At 39.3% G+C, this 27,714-nt stretch overlaps 1 protein-coding gene and 1 long non-coding RNA gene across 3 annotated transcripts in view; one reads left to right on the top strand and one right to left on the bottom strand.

Moving 5' to 3' along the window:
- Nucleotides 1-27,714, bottom strand: part of ADAMTSL1 (ADAMTS like 1) — a 943,111-nt gene that overhangs the window by 691,422 nt on the left and 223,975 nt on the right. The window lies entirely within an intron of this gene.
- Nucleotides 1,051-13,484, top strand: LOC142469726 (uncharacterized). The gene is made up of 3 exons (XR_012789072.1): nt 1,051-1,193; nt 4,616-4,699; nt 12,683-13,484. It is a non-coding gene; the product is annotated as an uncharacterized LOC142469726 (long non-coding RNA).

Here is a 27,714-nt window from a genome sequence, read left to right as displayed (position 1 = left end):
TGTTAACTCCACCCACAACCCCCACCCTCCCCCCGCAAGGCCTAAACACCCACCAAGGGCCAAATACAATCTTCACCCACAACCGCTACCACAATAAACATGGCAGGAGTTGTTAACCCTTTTATTGCCTTAGCGGTAAATGCATTTGAATAGCATGGGATTCATGCCAGGGGTCTCCGGTGCTGCTATTAATGGGTATCAGCTCCGGAGACTCCCGTCATAAATCTAATGCCAGAAAAATGCATTTTTTCCTCTACGTTCTCGATCGCTGCCTCTCAGCAGCTTCTCACCAGCCTCACGCCAACTTTTCCTGGTGGGAGGATTTTGTGAGAAACTCACCATTCTAGAGCCGCAATAGGCCTTGATAAGCTAATCGAGGCTACTAGAACTGCACGAGTTTCAGAACCTGCCGATAAGTAGCTTATCGCCGCTCACCGGGCGATCTTCTTTTGACGGCTGAAAATGTGGGCGATTTATGCCTTTCTCGCCCACTTATCGAGGCTTACTGAATAGCAGTAGGCATTTTGGCCGATAAGTGCTCGATAATTGGCTTATAGAGGCTTATAGAATAGGCCCCTTAGTGATATAAGTAGATGGCAAAGAAGAGAAGATTAAGATAAAACAGCTTTTCTGATAAACCTCTTTGTAGTTTGCATTGAAAACATCTCTGTTCTGCCTGGTGGAGTAGAGAAACTGAGAATAAACAGCAGGAGATGTCATGTGAGCAATTTGATTTGAAGGGCTTCACATTGAGCTCAATATTAAAATAGGCGATATTTGGGGGAATTGCACCTTTAGATAAGGCACTGCAGTGTTTATTAGAGTCATATTTAAGGTTGTGTTTAAACCTCAGTAATCTCATCAGAATCTGCTAGTACTGTATGTAAATACAGCATATTAATACATATATTATACTAGCTGGACATATATAGTGGAGCATCATGTTGGCGTAGTTAAGCACTGTCTTTACCATTGTTTGTTTAACATGTATTAACCAATTCTTAGTAATTATCTACTATTGAAACACATCACAGAGCTCCGGGACTGCGAGGTCATTTCCTGGATGCCGGAAATGCCAGAAGAGGGATTTCTATCGGGCTGGACGGTCTGTCGGAGCGGTCGGCCTGATCACTTCTAGAAAATGAGCGACTGCCTATGATGTACTCAGTGTGCCAGGGCCCATGCCATTCCAGGTATGTCATTAAGGCAATGCAGAGGTTAAACCAGCAGTATGTACTGGCCGCTTTTTTTTTTTTTAGGTGAAGAGAAAGGTTGTAATTACCTGAACTGGGTAACCTTAAGCGCGGGAGGGTCCTGCCACCTTAATGGCCAAAGCCTCTCCGACACTTCCTGGTCATGTGATAATTTCTGAGTAATCACATGATCTTAATGTCACTGATTATGTCCTCCCCTTCCGTGCAGATCACTGTCAGATTGCGATCTACCCCTAGAAAACATGCATAGTGCCATGACAAACAGGGTTATTCATAAAAGCACATTTTTGGGAATTTCTTCCTCTCTGCAATACATGCTATAAAAACAATAAATGTTATGAGTATTAAGAAGTACAAATATTTGAGTAATGTTTATAGTTCATTCTTATATTTAGTAAGAGCATAAATAGCTGAAGAATTTGGTCTATGTTCCAGTATATCTTATTTCAATAAATCAGATATAAAAAAAATGAACATTATACTTGTTCCGAATTAGCAGATAAATAAATCCTTGTCAAAGTCCAACCCATTCTGCCAGGTTCAAATTCAAGAATCATACAATGATGATCTCTAAATTAACAGTTTACAGTTTGCAGTTTGAAAACAACATTGCCAGCTTTTTCCAGTACTGAAGATCATATAATGATGTGTTCTAAATAGTAAAGCATAAACAGAAATAGACATGTCATTTTAACACCTCCAGTTGCTTTGCAATGTGCTCCAGGCTTCTCCAACACTGAACAATTTAATATCTGTCTATTTGTGTTCAACTAAGAATAGGTAAACTGACACTATAAGCACACTGGCAACAATTACTCATAAATAGGAACTAAAAACTGACTCCTACTGTATAAATATGTATAGCACTGACAGACCATTTTTCGCAACACAAAGTATTGAAGTATAGTACAGGAGGGCCCCGGGTATACGGCGGTTTCCGTTCCAGAGGCCTGCCGTACAGTGAAAATCGCCGGAAAGCGGATCCGGCGATTTTCAGTACTGCGCATGCGCAAACCGGCATTTTTGCCGTTCTGCGCATGTGCGACCTATGCGCTGCGCGCGCAACCTGCGGTCTGCGCATGCGCGCCGGGCGCACCCGCCCGTTCTGCGCATGCGCGATTTTAGATTCAACATGGCGGCCCCCTTCTCGGTGCCGCCGTATCAGCGGATCGCCGGAAAGCGGAGCGCCGAGAAGCGGGGCCCTGCTGTACTACACTAGAGTCTTATTTGTTTCTAGATTGAGGGAAAAAATGCTTCTGTCTGGATTGGTATAGTAAGACATACTGGCTATGCACTTCTTTAACCCAGGAGGTGTTAAAAATCTTGGTATTGCGGCAGGCATATGCTCATAAGGGTCCATGTTAAAATGGATTTGAAGCAAAAGGTGACACAGTGTGCTCATTTGCATGTCATTTCCCAGAATCCCAAGCTGCAGTGGAAGCATTGCATGCTAATGCTTCCACTACAGCTAGGGATTCTGGGAAATTACATGCAAATGAGCACACTGTCACCTTTTTCTTCAAATTCATTTTAACATGAACCCCTATGAGCGTATGCCTGCGAAAATACCAACCATGCTAAGAGATAATGGGGAACGGCAGTGTTGCAGACCTGTGTGAGACGTGTGAATGTGCTCACAAGGGATATTTTTATTTAAAAAAAAGTTAAAACACTGACTAAAAGTGGAATTCGACAAGGATAGAATAGAGATAAACTGAGCAGTCAGACGATGATACAAAGATGTCTTTTCCTTGTGCCCGATAAGACTTTAGTCTCATTAACTTGAATTAGACGGAGCTATTTTCCTGAAATTTAATATGAATACGCGAAGTGACAAAACAAGCTACATGAAAGAATGTAAACTGTAACTTGGACAGATTTATATATATATATATATATATATATATATATATATATATATATATATATATATATAAATATATATATAAATATGAGAGAGAGAGAGAGAGAGAGAGAGAGAGAGAGAGAGAGAGAGAGAGAGAGAGAGAGAGAGAGAGAGAGAGAGAGAGAGAGAGAGAGATTTGCTATTTGATATTAACCAAAGGTCATCTGCTGTCACTCAAGTAAACAGATGTTAATAAAACACATTTGGCACTATATTTCTTACCCGTAGATGATGCCAAGAATACCCTATTCCTCGCCTTAAATAATGAAAGATTGAATGACTATTTATTTCTTTGAATTGGATTATTTTTCATTGTCTTCAAAAATTTACAGTAAAACAATAGACACTCCATGTGTTTAGGGAACTTTTTACAAATAGCTGTGGTAGAATGATTGTGTAATTGTATAACTGTCTAATATAATGCATCAATGTTTATTGCAAATATATATCTGTCATTGGGTGACAAAGTGTACATCCACATAATGTACACATGCTTTCTAGATTATCAATCCAATATGACATACTATTCCTGGCCATGTAACTTTTGCACGTATCAGTCCATTCTACACTGCCCGTTCCCTTCTTTCCATCTCTGCTCTGCAGTTTTGTTAATGGCACTAAACAGTATTCCATAGCAGCACAGAATCAACTATAGTATTGTTATAGAGTCCTTGCTGAGTCTATTAAATAACGAAAGCCTAAAGAGCCTGTGACAATAGTGATGTCATCATTAGGAGGCGTGGACAGCAATAAAAAGCCCAGAGCGGTGTTACAAATCTTCTAGAAGAAGGAGTGATCGCTCCAGGGGCCTTGAATACGTGAGGCCTGCCTGGATGCTGCAAAGACAGAGCTGTGAGAACCCAACTGGCAGAGGTCATGTGACAGCCCTGAAGGAGAGCAGTGACTTCTCCAAGAATCCAGTGGGAGGCCAGGACACTCACCGAGGACCACGAGATAGACAGATTGGCTGCACAGTCCCAGGGGAGAATAGTGCAGACTAGATAGTGATGCTACATTTTATAGGAAGACCAGCGTGAGACCTGTTATAGGGTCAGCTTAAAAACAGATAAGGGAGGTTATAGGGAGTTGGGACCAGCTGTGGGAGAAGTTACAGGAAAGTTGACTGTGGGGCATGGACGCAGTATATAGAAGATTGGTAAAACATGACTAAAGCAGCATAGTGCTAGGTAAACCATGTTAGGTCCCATCCACATTGTGGCTACATGTAGTTCCTGCTCTCTATATCTTGCAGATATAGCATATCCAAACACCAAAGGCAGCGAACCTAAGCAGTTCAGGGGGCATAAAATAAGAACAGCCTGTGTTGGAACCAGCATAGGATTAAAGAGTCCTCATCCTGTATCCTTTTACCTGTGGCCTCCAATACTGCATTTGTTGTGTTTTATTTGCTGCAACAATATTGCTGTGGAACTGTTGTATAATTATTATTGTGCTAATTGTAAGCTTTCTTCCATTTTTCTTTCCCTTTGATTAGTGACAAAGTTGATCATTTGTACATACCTGTGAATGAATCTGGTTTTGTGCCAGCAGGGGGATATTAGCCACACTAAGGAGACGGGTAAGTCTGGCACAGTACAGCTACTATTGTGCTACGTACTGTATAGGAATATGAAGCTAAAACTTGCAACCACTTGATATATATATATATATATATATATATATTTATTTATTTTTTTCAATATGTTTATTTCACAAAACGCTAATTCTTTAATATGAAATAGTCATGGGAGCCAAGCCTTGTCCATTTTTAGGCGCATCGGAATGCACAGAAGCTTACACCGTGAAAAGCCAATGTGTGTGCCAATGTGTGTGCCAATGTGTGTGCCAATGTGTGTGCCAATGTGTGTGCCAATGTGTGTGCCAATGTGACGCTCTGGGAGCCAGCCAGTTGGTGACATTTGTTTTTTAAGCTTAACCATGCATATTTAAAAAACAATATACATATTTTGCTCTTAACCATCTATATAAATCTGCCAAAGTCAATAACCTCAGATCATTATCAGCATTAACAATGGAAACATCATTCTAGTAAGCAAAGCTCTAGAAGGATGTTATACATATTTAGCATATTGTTTTTTTAAGGAATGCTTGCAGTATTATTAAAGGAATGATAACAATACAGAGGCTGGGAATTACCTTTGAAACGTCTCTTAGGCTGAGCCCCCAGTGGCCGCGGCTGCGCACATGCCGTCGCAATCTCCTGAAACGCAACCACAGACCACAAGTTGCGGCTGAAACTGGTGCACACACCGCCAGGTGCTCCGACACGCGCGTGCACGCAGTGACTGGGGCCGTAGCCTAAGGCCCGTGTGCCAGTCTGGGTTATTTAGACAACCAACCAATAGCAAATTCATATGCAAATTAGGGGCCTTCACCTGTGTGGAGAAACATTGGTAATTCCTAACCCATGGTATGGTCCTCAAGGGGAGAATTGAAAACGTGGAACCCGTACAATCTAAATGTACTACCCTACCATAAAGGAAGGAGCAGTGGGGCATGGCTATTAGATTGGCTTTATCTTGAATGTGAGCTCAAAAGGTTGCTTACAGGGGCCCAGAAGGAATTTCTATTATACAGTAAGTGAATACCAGATGAAAAAAAGAGTCTTAGTCTAAAAATATGTATATAAAGGTGGGTCACTTCAGGAAGATTGTGTTTAAGTTTTGGTATGTTAATAAATCTATCTATAAAACTATCAATAGCTACAGATTTTAAAATGTATTAATTGCTATGTGTGAGCTGGATGCTACTACTATCAATAGCTACAGATTTTAAAATGTATTAATTGGTATGTCTCCTTCAATCAATTTGCAAGGTCCTAAAATTGAATTAACAATTTGGTGTGTCTGAGTTGATTAGGCAGACCCCTCCCTTAATTGTTAGTCAATGTGACTGTGTTTTAGAATACTTAAGGCAGGATACCTTGGCTGTGAAACATCAAAGTGTAACATTTAAGTGTGTGTGGAGTTAATCTTGGAGTTGACATTGGAGATGAAGATTGGAGGAAGATCTGGACTCTGAACAACAACTTTATAACTGTGAGAACTTTACTTTCTAAAAGCTGTGATTATTTGTACTCTTCCTATCCTCCAATAACTGTGAAATCTCTCTTCCTGTATCTCACTATGCCCTCCCTATTGCTTTTTCTGTTTACTGTTTCCTCACTCATTGGTGAATGTTCCTGTTCTCTCTAACTTCCCCACTCCCCACTGCACCATTATTTATACACCTCTATCCCAACAACCCTCAATAAAAAAAGACCCACACAAATCCTCTATTCACACCCTCTATCTACTCCTTCCTGCTGCTGGGGATCTCCCCTAAGCCTGAAGCCAGAGATACACACCTGATCTCACCCACGGCTCCCTGGCATCTCTTCCCCTGTAAATGGTGTTAACCTTTTCATTTAACACTGACACACCTTAAAACTTGCCTCACAAATCAAGCATCCCAATAGCCTGCACTCATGGCTATTGTCCCACAGTCACTTATACCACCCATTGTGGCCAAGCACACCCATCTACAACACTTATTCCCTCCCCTGCTGTCTCTGTAAGTTTCCCCTCAAACCTCTTAGATTGTAAGCTCTTTGGGGCAGGGATTTCCTTTCCCATTGTCTGATTTTTGCTGCACTTGTTGTATTATTATAATTCCCTGTACTGTATTCTTTGTGAAGCGCTGAGTACACTTTTGGCGCTATATAAATAAAGACATACAATAAATATGATCTTTAGAACAGTTTGCGGTTCCACATCAAGTGGAACTCAAGATGTTTTTTGTCATCCTATTAGGGTATCGCAAAAGAACAGAAAATTACTTTTAATGTTAACCCAGGAATTAAAACTCCATGCAAACTGGAGAAACCATGCATTCTCCTATTTGAGTTACATCAATGCTAATGCCATACATTATTAATTAGATGCATGCTTGTTCATCTGAGATATCATGGACCAGGCCTGCACAACTCCAGTCCTCGAGGGCCGCAAACAGGCCAGGTTTTCAGGATATCCCTACTTCAGCACAGCTGGCTTAATTAGTGGCTCAGTATGCCTGTTTGCGGCCCTCGAGGACTGGAGTTGTGCAGGTCTGTCATAGACTATTTGGGACCCCTATTATCTAATGTTTTTTTTTTTGTGTGTCAATATTACATATATTACACACATTTTGCAGTTGTTCGTGGTAAGAAAAACATGCACAGAAATTTTTTACCTGGTTAACATTAACACCCTGAAATTTATATTCCACAAACTATTTTTGGCTGATGACGTGACTTTTACTAGAACACAGATGAAAAAAAAGATGTGCTCTGAATGGGTCAAACAGCAAATAGGAAGCATTAATGGTGCAATCAATGCAATATCTACGTGGTGTTTTTTTCTTCAATAAAGCAGTTCTGTAGTATTGGATAATATGTACTACCTTTTTTTTAATTGAACTCTTAATGCCATTTTTAATGAGTTTTAATATACTGCGCATTCTTGGATATCTTTAGCAGGTTTTAGCCCACCTGCCCAGCAGTGCAAGATTTTTGCAACACTTTCCTGTTTGTGATACTTTGTTTCTAATGTTCCCATTAGTCTGAGCTGCAAACTGTAACAATAGATAATGTTACTTTAGTAATTTAAGAATACATTGTAGCTGCTGAGTTACACTGACTGAAGGTTTGATTGAAGCTGAAAGGCAGCCATTTAGTGAACCCTGGGAAGTAGGATTTTCCTGATCGATCACAGGAGAACGAACCGATCGGCAGCTTATGTAATTAGTTACCAATACAGGTAATCAAAAGCTGCATATATTAAAACAAAACATTTTTATTTATTTTTAAAGTACCGCTTGAATTGCCTCTATAGGGAGATGAAAATGATGCTGTTTCAATCACACCTTAACATTTTTTTAATACATTTTAATTGACACTGAACTTGGGTTTAGCTCACATTGTCTGATGATGATGGTGATCCCATTTTATTTCACTTTTTTTTTCCTCGACTTTAAACATGGGTATGTTACATGTACATTCGTGAGTTTCATGTTGGAGCATATGCATCCAGCATCAAGAATGAAAGCAAATGCTAACCCCAATAAATGTGTTGATGTCAAAAAAGCTCACGAGGATTTAATTCAAGCATCACATTAATTGTACAACTTTTTTTTTGCATCAGCCTGCCACCAAATATTCAATGAGAATTCTCATTATTAATTCAATAAAGATAGTAAAAGAAGACATAAATCATTAATGGCATTTAAATATATTTTCTGGCATCTGGGTGCTCAATTATCAAAATTATTTGTTATGTGCTGCACCTGCAATAATTGCTGGTTCCATCATCACGCACAAACATGCCACACTTTTTGTTTTGTTCATGAACCTACATTTATCTTGCAAGGAGAAGGTGAAGTGGTCTTGTCCTTAAGGCGCTGAACTCAGCTCAATGGAAGATTCCAATTCAAGTCCCAATAACAACTCATTGCAGCACTGGGCAGGTCACTTGAACTCTATATGCCTCAGGTGCCAAAATTAGAATGTAAGTAGTGATTCACTTGGACAGTAATATTGTACTGTATACATCAGTAGAATGAAGTTAAAGCAGAAACACATGCAGCACTGCATTTTTATTATTACAGGATTGAAGCCCAGCGTCTGCGGAGCTCAAATGTGTTAATTTCACCTGAAGGCACCCCCTGCTTCCAGAGACACCTCTGTAGGGGGTGCTGGTATCTCTGCAGGCAGGGAACTTGTGTAGTAAAAGAAAAAGGCGCTCAAAGGAGGAAGTGATGACAGTGAATGTGACAATATTAATAAGGTGAAAAAACGTGAAATATCAATACATATAATAGTGACAATTGTGCAAAAAAGTGTTGACAAAAGTGTTAATAAATGCTGCTCCAAACCCTTTCAAGGAACGTAGTGTTCCCTCTGTGAAGGATGTTTGTAGACCGTAGGGGAGCGCAGATCAATATGTTGTATATGTGGGGGAAAAAAACATATAGTATAGTGCAATCAAGTTTTTTTTTTTTTTTTTTAACATTGGTGGTGTTTCTATGTGGTGAAGTGTTCTATAGAATGGGAACTCACTTTTCCCCCCCAAAATAAAGTGCATCTCCAAAACTGTGGCAAATATGTAGAATGGGGCAATCTTATTCCGTCCTCTCCTTGCTGGATGATGTCACTCAGCGCGATGGAGATGAGGCAATAAATGGATTCTGTAAAACAGAGTGTTTGACAAGCATTCCCATTCTTTAGAACACTTCACCACAGAGAAACACCACCATTGTTAAAAAAAACTGTATTACTCTGTAAGAGATGTGTGCAGAGGTATGCAAATGGAGACTGTTTTGGGGTGAAATTATATCTTGAATTTATTGAGCCTGTTCATTTATCTAGGCAAAACATACAAAATCAATAAAATAACAAACCCCTATTCCTTTGTAAGGGCTAACTTACTTCCCCAGGCCCTATCTGCAGGACTGGAGGGATATTCCCATTACCAGCCTATCACCCCAAAGTCTCAGGAGGTACCTTAATCAGGTGGCCCTCCATCTCAGTCTCTGGCAGGTTCCTGGGTTCTCTGTGTCTAGGAAATATAGGTGTCTGGGTGTCTTGATCTCAGCACAGCCTTTGTGCTCAAGACAGTGTCTGTGTGCAGGCTTCTCTGCTTTCCTGTGTCAGCCCAATTGTGAACTAATGAATATCTCTCCTGTGTCTCAAATGAGACTTTTTACAGAGCTCTCATTAGTCCAAGTGGAGACTAGTAATTGAGTGGCTGCAATCAACTATCTCTCTGTTGGATTCTCAGAGCTCTGAAGCTGCTTTATTTAAACAGGGATAAGACCCTGTTACATACACTATGTAATATTTTTCCACATACTGTATACAACATATTGATCTGTGCCCCCCTACTGTCTACAAGGGAAATTGTGTGTCTAACGAAATGGCAGCATTTAAATGTCCTGTGTGACGTGGGCCAATAGGAAGCCGTGATGTCATCTGTTGTAGCTTCCTATTTTCCCGCATGACCTGGACATTTAAACTCCAAAGAGGTACCGGAATCCCCTACAGAGGTCAGTATCTTGGGAAGCAGGGGGTTCCCGGAGCTGAAATTAATGGGGGTCAGCTCTGGGGTCCCCCAGGCTTCAATCCTGTAAAAAAAATTTTTTACAGTGTTGCATGTTCTGCTGCTTTAAATGTATTATTTGCATTGTCCTACATTTTTAACTTGAAAACGATTTAGAAATGTTTTGTTGTACTTCTATAGTGAGCCATTATCAGTATACACAGTAAGGCAAAAATATGGACCTATTGTACAGTATGTGCCATAGAATAGTGAATTATTCAGCATATATGCACCAGCCACTATCTACAAACTTAATTAACCTCCATAAAGCATTTCTGGATTAAGTACAACATATAAATCAACAGTTTAACTGCATAATACTGTAACTAATATTAGACTTTTTAAGATTTAACAAAACTGTAGTAGAAAACTAGATAATAATAATAATTTTAAACTCCACTCTCTTACCTCCCAGCTCCACTTGACTGTGCAGGGCGTGAGCTAAAGGAGTTATGAGCAAAATGAAAGACACAAATGTATAAAATAGATGATTTATTTATTTTTCAAATGGAAAGTCAGATATTTGATATCTGCACGCAATAATGATATAAACTGAGTATGATCCCCTTTGTCACGTCCTGCTCATTACCTTACATACTAGAATAACATTAATCCATTGTGTCATAGGAGTATATGAGCACTAGGAAACATAGAGCAAGATTTATCTTATTACATTATGTTTGTGTGAAATCAACAACACTAGATTCATACACAGATTGTACTACCAAGCAGCAATCAAGAAGCAACAACATAGCCTGTCAAACAACTCTCCGGTTTCTATGAATCACTGTCTATCAGTAGAAATGACCGTGGTACAGCCCCAGAGACCCTCTGCTTCCCACCTAAGGGGGAAATATGCATTATTATTTTTTAACGGCAAATTCTTTTTTAAAGCTGCATTTCAAGTAATATCCTATATGTGTGTTATTTTTTTTTAAATAAATCAGTTCTGTACTATGAGAAAATACTTGTACCATTTTTTATAAACAATTCCGAATGACATTTTTAATGTTTTATGATGTAACAGGCATTTTCTTGTTTCTATTGCAACCATTTACAAAGTCACATCTTCTAACTCTTCTGAAACAGGCTCTGGCACACCCCTTTTCAGCCCTACCCTCTCTCTAGCTATGCACTAATTGTATCTAGTGACTGCCTGGTCACATGATCTTCCCCACAGAACTTTGCATTTTTGGTCCTCTTCTGCTGCACTGACTGCCATTTAGTGAACCCCCGGGCCGAATCTGGATAATAATGCATTTGCCCATTTAAAATAAAACATTAATAAGCAGAAATAAAGTAAATAAAACTTGCACTCAACCCTGTCAGGCTGAGGGCTGTTTTCATCCTCATCACCGTCCATGTCCTCCATTGCCACAAACAATGCAATCAAAAATACAATCTAATGTCCCCTAACCCCTTAATCACCTTTGCGGTTAGTAACCGCTAGAGTAATTAAGGTGTTAACCCACCATCCCCCACTACACACGCAGGAGGCCTACCCACTCTCCCCAGGCTACTTCCACCACCCTGCACCCATTCATTTGTACAATGGGTACATTATGCCTATATAATATGGGCCTGATTTACCACTATAGCAATAAATAGTGAAGTAAACAAAAACAAGCCCAAAATAAAACACATTACATAGCAAACTAAACATAACAAATGCCAAGAAAACAATTGATTGGCACAGTGGGTACATCATGCCCATATAATATGGGCATGATTTAACACTATGCCAGTCAATGGTCAACCTAAAAATAAACAATCAAAAACAATATCCAATGCATTCAAAACAATCACCAAATAAACAACAATAAGCAAGTAAACACAACAACATTACCACCATTCAATTAAGAAAATATCAATTAAACACCAAATTAACAATTAAAGATACCAAAACAAAATCAATAAAAAAAAGAAAGCACAAAATAAACACCATCAGTCAAAATCAAAATACCAAAAATAATCCTCTATTAAAAAGCAAACACCAAAAACCCCCTGAAATAATCAATTGCCATTATCGCAATTAAAGGGCGTTTATCACACTTAAAAGCAGTTATCACTGCTTAGGGAATCACCCCCATAGCGCCTAACTGTTACCTTTGTTGAAGTAGGCCCTGGCATCCTACAGTATTTTCTAGGTAGCATTACCAGTGTATGAAAACTGTGATATTCTCTGGCATCCCTGTGTATGTTGAAGTATCTGGGAGAAAGTAGGAAGGCAGCGGACCCTGGAAAAAAAATTACTGAAAGATTTATTTCTTGGGTTATAACATCATTCCAACTGGGACCGTCGTTAGGGCTGTATCAGGGGAACAGTGAAACCTATTACACCTGTACACAATATATCCAGTGATGTCCATATTCTGCAATATTTATTCATCATTTGCCCTACAATCTAATGCAGTTTTCATTTTCTAAAGGAGAGTGTCTAAAAAGGGAAAGTCAAAATCGACCATCACAGAGGAATCTGCGATCCTTATGCTCTTGCAAATAAAGAAAATCGAGCCATTCCCTCTGCCTGTTTCTGCAGAATAATTTATGGAATCATAAAACACAGTAAGAATAATGAATGGAGAGCAATAAAACAGGAGGAAGCACAGGGCCGCAGAGCTACAGAAATAACAAATACCCAGAAGGACGCAGAAGAATGTGGGTGTGTAGTTGAATTTCCTGAAAAAGGGAGATACTTCCAATGTAACTTGGATGTACAAAGTTGTGCTGCAGCGTGTAATCTTTGAACTGGAAGTTGATGTAAGTGGGATTCAGTGTGTTTCTCTCAAGAGATTCCAACCACTTAAAAATCCATGAGAACAAAAGGGGTTTTCGGGAGGTCAACTGGATCAGCAAGCTGGAAATATTTTTATGTGCCGGCACTGAATTCCAAATAATTTATGTGATAAATTGCATGGATCAATCTCTACCTACATCTTTATAACCCTTATAAATCTGAAACAGCACTGCTCCAGGGCTCAGGGATCTAAGTGCTCCCCTCACGTTCTCTCCGACTGGAGATGAAAACAGAAAGTCTGTAATGCTTAGGGGCTTGATTCAATAAACTCAGAAAAAGGCCGGGCACGTTGCGATTTTGGCCAAAAACTGCCATTGCTTCATAGTTTATTGAATCGGCCCTTTACAATGCCCACTGTCACGGTATTAAAAAACAAACAAAAGAAACACACTTTTATGATAGCATAATAAAGAAATCATTCTATTCATTACCAGTATGGGGAAAAAAAATAAAAAAAATACTGGTGGTAGTAGAATGGCATTGTATTTGTATTTGAACCAAGTTGTAAATGTCAACAGCTTTTTATATAGGGTAAGTCACTTTATCACTCTGTGCTCAGACAGCAAAATTAAATTTGTCTTTCTTTGGATTTTTTTTACAGAGCCTTAAAAAAAAAATCTACGTATGGCGTTTTTTACATTGCCACATTTAAATAAAAACCATAATACATTCATCTTATCAAGTCACACGCTGCACAGTATTCTTGAATCTTTGAGTTCTGAAGACGTTTCTTTAGTACAGTGTACACTACATTCCAGCACAACACAAAATACATAGATAATGGAAGAGATTACAGAAGCATTGAGTGATAAAATATAATATAAATGTGTATTTTATGAATGAAAGCTAATAAATAAAACACTGATATACAATGTTATATGAATGGGATTACAAATCAATTTGCATTCAGACTAATCCAATTATTGAAAAGACAGACTAATGTAGGATTCATTTGTCACAAGATGAACCTGTGCATTCTAGGTTAAATTCGCTGTAATACTGGTCTTTAAATGTTCCCTTTGGGCCTACTTTGTTCTTGGATGAAAAGACAAAAATATATAACGTTATGTTTCATATCAAATGGGCTATTACATTCGTTTTTGCCCAAAATATTTCCATTAGAAAAAGTTTGGATGTGAAGAAATGATTAGTACTATATACCATACTTTATATCAGAGGGTTTCACTGGCTAAATACTCCACAACGTGCTGTAAATGTATAAGGTGTTTCACTGTAGTTTCTTACTGGCTAGTTTTCAGCAGTGTTGTGCTTAATTTGGCATTACATATGTATTTACTCCACACTAAACATTTCCTTATCCAAATGCAAGTCAGTGGAAGATAAATGGAAGTATGTACAGTATTGAGGTGATACAATGTCCTCCACCACTGAGCCAAAAAGCCTTTTGTTTCAACTGGAATCTGTGGTGAACGCATTTAACTTGTATGAGCTTATTACATTTCTTTAGCACCTTTGTGGATCTAAACGGTGCAATGAGAAAATAAAACCTGTACCAATTACAAACAAACTTGTAAACATCTCCCACTCTCAGGGGAACTTGTTTGCTTGCAGTATGATTGTGACAAATTTAATACAGAGTGCTTTTCCTGGTAATGTACAGGTGAATAAAAGCTTCAATCAGACTTAGAACTATGCAACTATAAATCATTCTTCCTGGTAATGCACAGGTTATTAAGAATTTATATTAGTGTTAGGGACCCTTGAGATGTGGTCTGCCGTGTAGTGCTCAGGGGCTTACAACACTTTGGCCAAAATGTTAAACTAAAAGACCATTTTATTTAATAGATATCTATACATATATATTTAGTCACTGTACCGTGTATAGGTTTCACTGGACGTGCACTGAGCTCTGTCTGTGTTTCATGTTCTGTCTCTGGTTTTAAATATATATCGCCATGCTCAGTAGCACTCCTCTGTGACACCTATATGCTTATATATACGTTGTGGTTATTTTGGGGGTTCAACATGAGCTTGCCGGTGTCCTGTTTGTTTTACATCTCATTATAACACTGCACTGTGCACCTGTCTCAACTGTGCCAAAATCAAGCCCAATGTTGCAGTAAAATACATTAATTGACGCAACAGGGTGCAACATGAAGCTGATGCTACTAGCATCAATTTAATCTCCGAACGTTGATTTGCAACACTTGACACATGCTCTCTAAAAATAGATCTCCATATTGCACTAACATTTCCCTAAGAGGAGTTTTTATGTTGTTTAGTATGCTCTCATTTGCGGTTTCCACAATTAAATGAAGCCGTTTATTACTTGGCACATTCAACAATTGTTTAAAAATACATGTTTTCTTAGACACTAATAATAAGACTTTCCCCTACCATAGATACACCCTCTGACGTGGGCCCACCTGAGAAACACTCTCTGAGGGATAATCAACACTCCCTATATGCTTGTTAATAACCACAAAAATGTGAGTATACATCTATATTGATTACATAAATAAGCTATGGACCAGGCAGACTGCATGATGTGTTTGCCTATTTTTCTTTTCCTGTGAAATCCAGACCTGGAGAGGTTAAAGGAATGACCTGATGGACAGCTGGCAGGATATAAAGACCCATGAGAGGAGCATAATACTCAAAGGAGCAAAGTGTGAGTTCGAAAATCATAGAACTACAAGAAGAATTCCAATTGTTTGAATTTATTACACTATTTGTGTTCCCCTCTTTTTCTTCTCTTTTACATTTAACCTCTGGACTGGCCCACCGCACTTAAGAGAACCATCTATACCAAGTGACAACTTAACTGCTGTTGAAATTGCTATTTGGCACATAAAGTAGTTAAACTAGGATAAAGGCATGGCACAAACTACAACCTATTGACACCTTGCGATATCAAACATTTCGCTGCAAGGTAACAACTGGTGTTGAAATCTTTATTTTGAACACAAAGTGATTAAATTACGAAAGAGATATTGCGTAGGTTCTGAGAGTAAATGCTAAACAAGTGTAGCTTATTCACTGAATACATTGGAGTCCTGCCCCAGCGGCTTACAGACAGTGACCACTAAGGCAAAGCTCATACACTCTGCTTGCTTGTAAGGCACGTTCTATAGTGCCGGGTGTGTGTTACGCTGCGCGCGCGCAAATTTTTAGTTGGCTGACGTTAGTCAGCCTTTCTATACAAGGGCCGCGCGCACGGCAGGGACAGGGGAGCCGACAGACGGCGGCGAAGATGAGGAAAATCATCTTTTCGCGCCACTGCCTGCGATCAAATGTGTGTGTGTATATATGTATGTGTGTGTATATGTATGTATGTATGTATGTATTTGTGTGTCTGCACAAGTCTAATACATTTTTTCTTTTTACTAATGTATTTTTTTTAATAAATAATAAATTACACATAAACACACACACACAAACATATACATACACATACACACAAACACACATAAACACACTCAACACTGTATACACTCAACACAGTATACTCACGAAAAGCATGCGGCACGTGCACACGCGTTCGCATAGGCACGCACGGCCGCATGCTGTATATAACAGCCCTAAGAGTGCGATCTCCTACTGTGTCGTGCAGCTGTAGCACAAGCGATCTGTGCTATAGTATTTCTGGCGATGGGGGGGCGGGGAGGAGAGGAATCGTTCGATAGCGCCATGGGACCACGTCGCAGATCCACGGACTCAGCTGCTCAATTGACCTGGTCTGGACTGAGACCAGGGAGGTATTACCTACATGTGCACCAATGGCCCAACACACTGTGGGCAGTCTATCCCACACATGCTCGTTGGGGAGGCACTGGTCTGTGGACATTAACGGGTTAAGTGCCCAGGCACTCCAGTACTTTGGGGGTTCCGCCAGGGAGGTGTTACTTTGGGTGGTAGCATATTGTATGGCCATATATATATTGTTGTGTCTTGCTATGTGTCACTAAATACTGTTGTATACACCCGGTTGTGTGTAATTACTATCTGCATTGGGTTCCTGGGAGAGGCTATCCTACTGTGTTAGGATCTCTCCCGGGTGGAGGCGCTGTGTACCATGAACATGATCACCCCAGGCTCCCAGCAGCGGAGGATCAGGCCTCCTGTACGCCACTCAGGTAATATAGTACTGGTAGTCCCTTTTAGTTAGGGGGAAAGAGGGCTACAGACTCAAAATCAAAATGAGTCCTACTCAAATTGATACACTAGTAAAGGGGTGCCTGCTCAGCTTAATATGAAAAAACATGTTCTGGAGGGTTGCTATCTGGGAACTATTGGAGCAATTAATAGTTACAAAGAATGGTTCCCCATATGATGCCCTCGAGAATCTCCACAAGATGAAATAAAATGTAACTTTTATTCATTATTAAAAAACACGAACTAGGAGAGAGTAAAAATAAAATGTTAAAAACTGATGGACTATATGACTAGCATGATAGAGTCCACAGTGTGAGGGCAGAGTGTGGCATGGAGTCTGCGCCACACCAAAAATATCCTGGAGTGCTAATGTGTTAAGTGCTAGTAGGAAAGTCCTAGAGGGATAAATTGTGTAAAACCAGCATCAAGTGAAATTAAGTAATTATTTAAGTGGTTAATGTGAAAACAACAAATATCCAAAAACAGTGCTGAATTACAGAGTGTATACACAGAACCATAAAACTCTCTCGATAACTAATAGTAATGTCGGATCTATGTACTGCATGGAGCTTAATAGTGTTATAACAGCTCCCTATGTAGTCTGCAGTCTATCCGTATACCTATAGATCAACACACCACATTTAAACTATGATTGACGAGGCCTCTGTAAGTGCCAGCATATCCGCCAGCTACCATGTGACGCCACATCGCCATCATAATGCAACATCACATGATGCGAGGGCGGGAAAGAGGTCCCGCTCATCACGTTACTACGTCATGTGACGTTGCGTCGTCAAGGCGACATGTAGGAGGAGGTGCCGGGTCCGGAGGAGGTAAGAAAAAAAGGCGAAAGTAGGGTACTTAACCGCCGGTGCGCTGGTTCTGGGGAGGTCCTGATGTCCCAAATAGATCCAGTGAAAAAGAAGAATCAGGCACACGGTCTTAATCATCAAATGAAAAGGGATTTAATGTGCCATGGAATCCAACGTTTCGGCAGTAATACTGCCTTTCTCAAGGTGTAGGCCTGATTAAGACCGTGTGCCTGATTCTTCTTTTTCACTTATACAGTGAAGCATTCCCTAGTAACACCTACATTTCGGAAATGAAAGCAATTTTTCAACTGAATAGTACAAGCAGATATTTTTGGAGAGCTCAGCATTAAAATAGGTACAAGAGTCACTCAACAGAGCATAAAATAGTTTATTGAAAGATAACAAAGGAGGGAAAGGGAGGAGGTGGTATGATACCTTTAATTGGACCAACGTGTAGTTGATATATTACAAGCTTTCGAACCTTTCATGGTCCTTCATCCTTATTGAAAGGCGACACTAACACAATACGCTGTACGTGTTTTTCAAAACAGAGCAGCGCTAATTGCGCCTTTAACAAAAATATATAGTACTTTTGTGCCTGGAGTCGTTGCAGGTTGTGATATGTTTTATTAGACTAACATGAAAAGTATACAGTACATACTCCAGGGGTTGTTGCACTTTGTCCATTCCTAAGATCACACAACTATCTTTTCATGTTTCTTAAAAAGAACAAGAAACCTTTAATTGCCAAGTTAAAAGCAAGGGATCCTGTTTCAGAGGGATCCACGCACACCCCACACAGGAGTAATATAATCCCCAAAAACATTATTCAAACTGTAAATTCATTACACTCTTTTTGTTGCTGAAAGGTTTAAGATGGCAGTTTGACGACATCACTCATTGTGGCTTTCATTCCGTGATGAATTAGCTGCTAAACTGGAGGTAGGGCAGATTGTTTAGCCAAAAAGGATTATGTTTGAGCTGTATCATCCAAAGGGAAAAACCTTATTAAAAGGTAGTACACATTCACAAATGCCAACACACACAGTTATTGATGCCGTGACCATGGAATAGTTCCAATGTCCTCAGTGAAAATGTATCTAATGAGATTAGCAGTCTATTTTAGGACCGCATTGTACTAATGACTGGGGGTTAAATCTAGATGATTGGCGCCTTGTTGATAAAATCCAACATCTCTAAGTATTTCCAAATATTATATTGCACTTGGTTTGTAAACATGGTGAGGTGAGATGTGGAAGCAGTTTGATTTCCTCTGCATACTCCGTCTTATATTACATCACTGTGTGTTCAACAAGAGTTTGCCGTAGTGTTTCTCACTACCTTACCTGTATTGGCCCTTCGATAGGGACAGGGTAGGAAAAGGGTTGAATTAACACTTGATCAGCAAACAGTCCCCCATTCAGAGGCCCAGAAGAAAAGAGCCCGTGCTTTATTTCCAAAAGACCAAAAGCAGCCAATGTTTTGCTTTAAAAATGGCTGCATATGTTGAGGAAGCCAATGCTTAACAAGCTGCCGTTTTGGTTACCTACCATGGATTGCACTTTTAAAGAAGTGTAAATCTTGCAAATTCATTAAAGCAGCTGTCCACAAGGGTAACCGGTTTCTGGAGTTAAAAGATATCACTGATTTAATGAACACTAAACCCAAAACTCAGGGGGAAAAAAACATTCAGTTATGTAAACCAACTTTATTATGCAAAATTGGAACTTAATACAGTAATTACAGTGTTTTGCCTTCCGTTCCACAGCTAATTCCATACCAGACAACCAAATTGATATTAAGGTCATAACAAAATAAAACTAAATTCACCTGAGGTATACACAATTTGCTCATACCACATTAAAACTAGGAATATATTTCACAAAGCTACGTAATAAGAATATTCTTTGACCAATAAAGCCCTGAATAATATTGTGTTTAGATACTGAATCTTTTGTTTGCGCACTGCCTAACCTAGAAGCTGGCTCACTGAAGAGCATTCAACGCGGTATATGCCTTCACTTGTGGGGAAACTGACAGGAAAATCATTGCCATACCATGCAATACTGTATATTGAAACCAAACATCCAAGTGCCCAGAGCCAGTCAATCATTTTGTAGTGCTCATTGCAGCTATATCTCAATCATATTGAGTGTCCCAGGAAAAAGGAAAAACAATTGCAGGAAACAAGGAAGATACGAGTGAAAGGCAGCTGGCAGGGCTCCAACTAAACGCTGCTAATGTGATGTACTGTAAGGTCTTGAAGTGTTACTGTCATTAAGACTGCTGACAGAAAGTCTTATAGTGAATGGCAATCAATTTCACACCTGTAACTAACATGGTTCACCAACAGCAGAAGGAAATGAACCTTTTGTGCTGCAGAATCTTTGTCTTAAAAAGAGAAAACTGATTTTAGAGTGCTGATGCCAAAGATATACTGTATTGTGGAATAATATTACATGGTTTTGGTTCTAAATATTTTTTTGTGATCTGGTTTTGACAAAACATGGTTTGTTTGGTTTTGGATTGTTACCAAATTATGGGAAAAAAATCAAATTAAGAAGGTAAATGCTAAAATAGACTAAGCATGAAAACAGTTAAGAGCTGAACTAATACAAATGAAAAACTTAAAATAATTAAAGAACATAAGACCTAGAAATGGGCACTTGGCCTGGTGTTTTGGTTTTTATTCAAAATCCTATTTATGTTTTGGTTTAAAAATCTTAAGGGATTTGGTTTTGGTATCTGGTTTTGTAATGTAAGGTTTTGGAAAGTACGGATTTCAAACACCCAGTTTTACCCATCTTTATTAAAAATGACGGTTGGGTATTATGTTCTTGGTCAAAAAGCAGGTGGTAACTCATAAAACTTTTCCTGCTGTAGCAACATGCAGCACAACAAACTTATCTGACTAACCAACAATGATCTGTAGACAGAAATATAAACAAGGCAAGATAGTGGTGACACTTGTCGATGAGCATCTTCATAACTGGTCAACATGGCACTGCCAGTCTTGTCAATCTGTGGGTTTGCACCTCAAAGGAGATTGGTCTTGTGAAATCAGTAACTGCACCAGGATTCCACTTTGGTTAAGCTCCATAGCTTCTCACAAGTGCTAGATCTTGTGGAGTCAAGGAATGATGATGGCAAGAAGTCTAGAGCCTGTTCCTGATTTTGTTCTAAGTCCCCACATAGGTCTGGGTTGAGACCGTCAAAGCAGGTCTTAAGACAGTCAAGGAAGGAACATGAGATAATGTCCCATAAGCAGCTTGTCTTGGGCAGATTTTAGTAGTTGGATATTGAGTGACATGTTGAGCAAAGAGGAACCTGGCAAGCCTTGTCGGCCAATCACCCTCGCTACTCTTTCTTATAGCATCTTTAGTTGTCTATAAAATCCATTCAGCCTGTTGCTTGAGGATGCAATGAGCAATGATGATAGCTCGCATTAGGTTATTTTTGACAACACAATTATTCAGAGGTAAAAACAGATCCTTTATCAGACACAACGACATTAGGTATTCAATGCGTTACAAACATAAGATTCCAAGCACCAAAACTAACAAGGAACTAGTTATACTTTATGCAAAAAATTTTTTTTTTAAATTGAGATATTTTCACAATAGAACTCAAAAGTCCTGAGTATAGGGCAATGACATAACAATGTAGTATAATCAAAATATAGAAATAGAAAAAGTAGAAGAATAATAGATAGAATAAAGCTCCTTACCTAATAAAATATAGTAGACCTGGTGTGCGCAAATGGGAGGTGCAGGATTTTTTTTGGGGGGGCGTGGGTGGTTGCAGGGGCCCCGCACTCTTCCCCAAGGCATTTAAATTAAATGCCAGGGGATCGCGTGAGGCCCCTGCAACTGAACTTACCGAGGTTCAGCCGGCTTCAGATGACGTGTCGACCATGGCAACGCGGTCACGTGACGTCATGACAGGAAGTTAAGAGGGCGCGAGCACTGCAGGGGGGCACAGCAGCAGAAATTTGTGCACCCCTGTAGTAGACTGACACGTTAGGGGAGACTCAATGTTTTAGACAAAATGTGGAGCACTTTCTGAAAAGTCCATGATTTGCAAACAGCCGTTGAAGGGCAGTGATTGCTGAGGCTAGAGATGCGCAAATGTTTTCAAATGTGCTTCACAAAAAATTTTCAGGAATTTCTCTTAAATTTAAGCTTTTTTGCTAAATTTTTGCAAAAGTGACAACGCTCAAGTTTTTTTTGCCAATTTCGCCATTTTCATCAGAATTTTGTGAAAAATGGCAGTACATAATGTGCCCTGAATTTAGGGTCATGTGATCTGCTAATTGACTTTTGGAGCCTTATTCTACTGTCCATTGTCTGAAGAAGCTGTCTGGGGCGTTTTGGACGGAAAATCCCCAATTACGTCAACAGGGATTTTTGAGGTATGGCCAATTCGGACATTATAGAATTGCCCCCTAAATGTGTGGAAAAGGATTTCTAAAACTGATGGGTTTTTTTAAACTTTAGCAGAAAAAGTGACATATTGTAAAGAGGACATAAATAAAAGGTAAATGTATGTAGTGCGGGATTTTAGACTGGAAAACCCAATTTCAACATCCAGTAACAAATAATTTTTGTTACGTTAAAATAATATAAGAATTGTACATGTACTGTAAGTTCTTTGAAGCATAAATCCACGAACAGATATAGCCCAATTTATTTTCCCAGGAAAAACGGCACAAATAAATTAGTTGCGGCTCCAGGAAGCAGCTGCTTCATTGGGTTTTATTTTCTGCGGCCCTGATTTTTATCGCTACAAACTGTTTTCCTTGTTTGAGTGATTTTATACCATATTCATACTGCGTTATGATGAGTGTGAGATACAAGACATTAACTGCTCACTGACAAAAATTCATATACACTATATGCTGTATACAGTACTACAGTACAGGCATACCCCGGTTTAAGGACACTCACTTTAAGTACACTCGCAAGTAAGGACATATCGCCCAATAGGCAAACGGCAGCTCACGCATGCGCCTGTCAGCACGTCCTGAACAGCAATACCGGCTCCCTACCTGTACCGAAACTGTGCACAAGCGGGGAGACTATAGAGCCTGTTACAAATGCGTTATTTACATCAGTCATGCACGTATATGACGATTGCAGTACAGTACATGCATCGATAAGTGGGAAAAAGGTAATGCTTCAGTTTAAGTACATTTTCGCTTTACATACATGCTCCGGACCCATTGCGTACGTTAATGCGGGGTATGCCTGTATATGCAAAATCACAAACATGCCAATGTCAACAAAAAGGAAGGTAGTTTGGTTACTTCAGCAGTGGGGTAAAAAAATAATAATAATATATATATATATATATATAATATTATATATATATTATATATTTTATATATATATATATATGTATATATATATATATATATATTTATATATATATATATATATATATATATATATATATATATATATTCCTTCTTATTGGCTCTTATTAACGGTTGCCTGCGTCACTTTATATTTTGAATCATGATATTTCATAATCTGTTCACGGGAATGTGGCAAACATGTCATATTAATTTGATTTTAAGGTCCTTGGAGGTTAAAGCCCCTTAGCATTCTCCAGATGCTCGGTCTACGGAGTGATATATCACTGTGGTGTTACTGCACTGTTTTTCCTGCTTCTTACTAGAGGCCTATCTTTGCTGGAAAGTGAAACAGATGTAAGGAATGCAAAGGCGACTGGAACTGCCATGTACAGTACAGAGAACACTGAAACAGCAGGTCACGTCCTGGCAGCCCCAGAAACCCTCATTTATTTAGATTTGATTTATTTATATATTTCCCTACAGACTTTGCAGCATGTACAAAAACCTGCTCCCTATCGGAGTATCGGAGATGGATGAATCTTTCAAACTTGTAATTGCAGTTTTTTTTTCTTTTCCAAATAATGTATCAGGAAAAATGTTTAAAAAAAAAATCGCAAGCACTGTGAGATATTTTGTTCCTTCAGAAATGTCCCCCCGTAAGCGAAAAATCTCCATGCAAACTCAGGATACTCGCATTTTTGAGTATTCAAATTTAAAAAATGTCAATCAAACCAGTGCTGTTTTTTTGTTTCTAACTCTTCAAACATTTTTGAAAACGTAAAAACATGCTATTTTGGGAGCGAAGTTGAATTATGCCCAGAAAATATGTAATCATGGGATATGTAATCGTATCACAACTCCCAATAAAATAGAGCAGTGTTTTTAAACAAGGATTCCTGCGAGCTCTTGAGTTTCCTTCAATTTTCAGGTCATTTGAAAATGGTACCGAATACAGAAGAATTTACAATGCATCAGATCTCAGACACGCTATTAGTGAGGGTTGGGGTTCCTTACAATGCATCAGATCTCAGACGCGCTATTAGTGAGGGTTGGGGTTCCTTACAATGCATCTGATCTCAGATGCGCTATTAGAGGGGGTTCAGGTTCCCAACGATGCATTGAATCTTAAATGCACTATTAGAGAGGGTTGGGGTTCCTTGAAATGCATCAAATCTCAGATGCTCTATTAGAGAGGGTTGGGGTTCCTTGAAATGCATCAAATCTCAGATGCTCTATTAGAGAGGGTTGGGGATCCGTACAATGCATCTGATCTGAGGCGCGCTATCAGAGAGAGTGTTGGGGTTCCTTATGATGCAGCTGATGTCAGACGCTATTAGAGAGGGTTGGGGTTCCTTGCAAAGCATCTGATCTGAGGTGCGCTATTAGAGAGGGTTGGGGTTTCTTACAATGCATCTGATCTTAGACTCGCTATTAGAGAGGGTTGGGGTTCCTTGCAACGCATCCAATCTCAGATGCTCTATTAGTGAGGGTTGGGATTCCTTACAATGCATCTGATCTCAGCCACTATTAGAGAGTGTTGGGGTCCCTTACAGTGCATCTGATCTCAGACACTATTAGAGAGGGTTGGGGTTCCTTACAATGCATCTGATCTCCGACGCGCTATTAAAGAGGGTTGGGGTTCCTTACAATGCATCTGATCTCAGACGCTATTAGAGAGGGTTGGGGTTCCTTACAAAGCATCTGATCTCAGACGCGCTATTAGAGAGGGTCGGGGTTCTTACAATGCATCTGATCTCAGAGACGTTATGAGAGAGGGTTGAGGTTCTTACAATGCATCTGATCTCAGACACCCTGTTAGAGAGTAATGGGGTTCCTTACAAAGCATCTGATCTCATAGACGCTATTAGGAAGAGTTGGGGTTCCACAAAATGTTACAATATAATTATAGGGTTAATGTTATGTGTTACATGCATCTCTTACATTGAAGTGTTGAAATTTGGGCGAGAGAGGAATGAAATGAATCGCGCTGCACTGCAGTGGTCTCCGGTAGAACCAAATGTAAAAAAAAACAAATCTTTAGTTGTAACTTTTTAAACACTATACTTCCCAGGCAATACACACAGAAAAGGTGGATAGGAAAGCAAGTGACAAAATAACCCCGCTCCTGTTGACAGGGTGGCTAGGAAATGGTTTCAGAGCTCTGCTTTATAAAATCCAGGGGAAATAAATGAGAAAAAATCTGCACAGTTTAAGTGGGCCCTGTGAGCTTTTATTTCAACAGTAATCATTGAGTTACTGTAGTAATGGGGATGACCCAACCCATTGTTAAAGCCATTGTTAATGACAACAGGAATGTCTTTCTATCTTTTGTAGTGGAATACACAGTACAGCTAGTTACAATTAAATACAGATCTCTATATGAGGTAACCAGAAGGCAATCTATGGCCTCACAGCTATTTAATACACTTTTTATTTTATCATTTTAGTACAGTAGTTATACAATCTCCTTATGAGAAAGTGGGTACAATCAATAACATGGAAATATAATGCTAAAATTGACCCCTCTCACCCCAAATTAGTAACCTTTATTCAGACAACACCTGCAAAATGTGTTTATCTGTGTATCACTTACCAGGTGATAAATCATCCATCCGTCATCATATGGATAGTTAATACATGCTAAAGGTGAAGTGCTACTAAGTGTACAAAGTATTTTCTGCAATCTCATTAAAAGCAATACAATTTATGTTTTTTTTTTCTCCATATACGGTGCACTTTTGGCATATGAATTGCCCAAGTTTTGTCTTGATACAAAGGCCCATTATTTTTAGGTTACTTTTATCTATTGTTTCTTGAAGTTATAATAGTTTGATGCCGTTTCTTTTTCCATGCCTATTTTGGTTTGGGGCATTCACAAAATACTACTTAAAAATTAAAAAGAAAGATAAGGTACAAGCATTTATGTAAATGCGCCACATGTTTCGAAAATAAAGTGTGTTCTCTGCAAGAGGCCCGACTCAGCATGTTACCAATTTGATATGCTTTAGGTTTCCCATGTTATTTCTACATCCATCTGTCAGCTAGTTCATGATTCCTTAAAATGACGATTGTTGATGTTGAATTGATGGAAAATCACATTACACCAATGACATCTACAGTACATGGCATATCAAATCGGCTACAATAAACATTGTTAGAATTATTCACACCAAGTTGTATTAAATGTAGTTTAATCAAGAGCATCTGAGTTTTGGAAAAGTATTAAATAGATAGGCTCACAGAGCATGCCATGTGTTTAGCCCTGTGTCAATGTGGAAAGATTTATGTTGCACTTTCAGACAGTGCATCTATGAGCACATGGATTGATATTGACTTACTATATGCCACTGCTGTACAGGTAGTCCTCGTTATCCAACGTTTCACTTTCCAACGAATGGCATATCCAACGCTTTACAATGCAACCCTAAGGGTCGTTTTTCGACGCCGGAATGTGTTATCGACACCTGGATGCGTTATCCAACGCTCACCGCCACAGATTAACATGGGACTCACTTTACAACGGTTTCACTATCCAACGCAACTTCCAGAACAGATTCCATTGGATAACCGAGGACTGCCTGAACACACATTTAAAAGCAGTGATGGTGACATGACTTTTGTTGCTAAAGAACATGTTACCTGTGGTTCTAGATATTACAAAAAAATATTAAAAAGAGAATCTTTTCGGGTTGTCACACTGGACACTTCGGGTGCTAAGGGAATTAATAGAGAGGTCCACTATCAGGTATTCTTGAAATATTTCTATTAGTATACTGCAAATGTCTTCTTACATTGTGGATTTGAAAGCAAATGTATTTCTATTGGTGCAACTTGATCACGTGATTGTTTGTGAGCTCTAAATATACACTATATATATAGTCATCTGCCATATGCCATCACCAGGGAAGAGTAACACAAGACCCTCAACTGCACAAAGGCAGGCAATTTTAAATCTTCCCAACAAAGGAAAACAGCCTCACTAGAAACATGTTATTATGTCTTACTAGGGGCCCACTTAGACATACTGGGGCATATTCACTAAATGGTGCAAGCTTAAAATAACATTTGAAATGAGATGTAAGTGTAGCCCTGGTAAGAAATGGGGCTATAGTTCTATCCTCCTCCTGGTAAAATCCCTGGTAAGGGCAGGTTGCCAGGAGTTATCATGGGTTTCCCCCACTTCAAGCACTGCCCTGAGTGGTGGAGGTAGGTCACCTGACCCTGTGTCAAAGCAAGAGACACAGGGGCGGTGCCTGCTGAGATCACAAAAGAGCAGTGCATTTCCTATTTAGTGTGTCTGTTCTGTCAGTCTGACAGTAGTGATAGTGAGTTAGGAGGAGAGGAGTGATCAGCTCATGAGTAGAGCTTATCTAGCTACAG

This window comes from Ascaphus truei, chromosome 1 (assembly GCF_040206685.1).
Source record: "Ascaphus truei isolate aAscTru1 chromosome 1, aAscTru1.hap1, whole genome shotgun sequence".
NCBI classification, from domain to species: Eukaryota; Metazoa; Chordata; class Amphibia; order Anura; family Ascaphidae; genus Ascaphus; species Ascaphus truei.
Note: the sequence above shows the minus strand (reverse complement) of the source record. Positions and strands in the feature narration are given on the sequence as shown.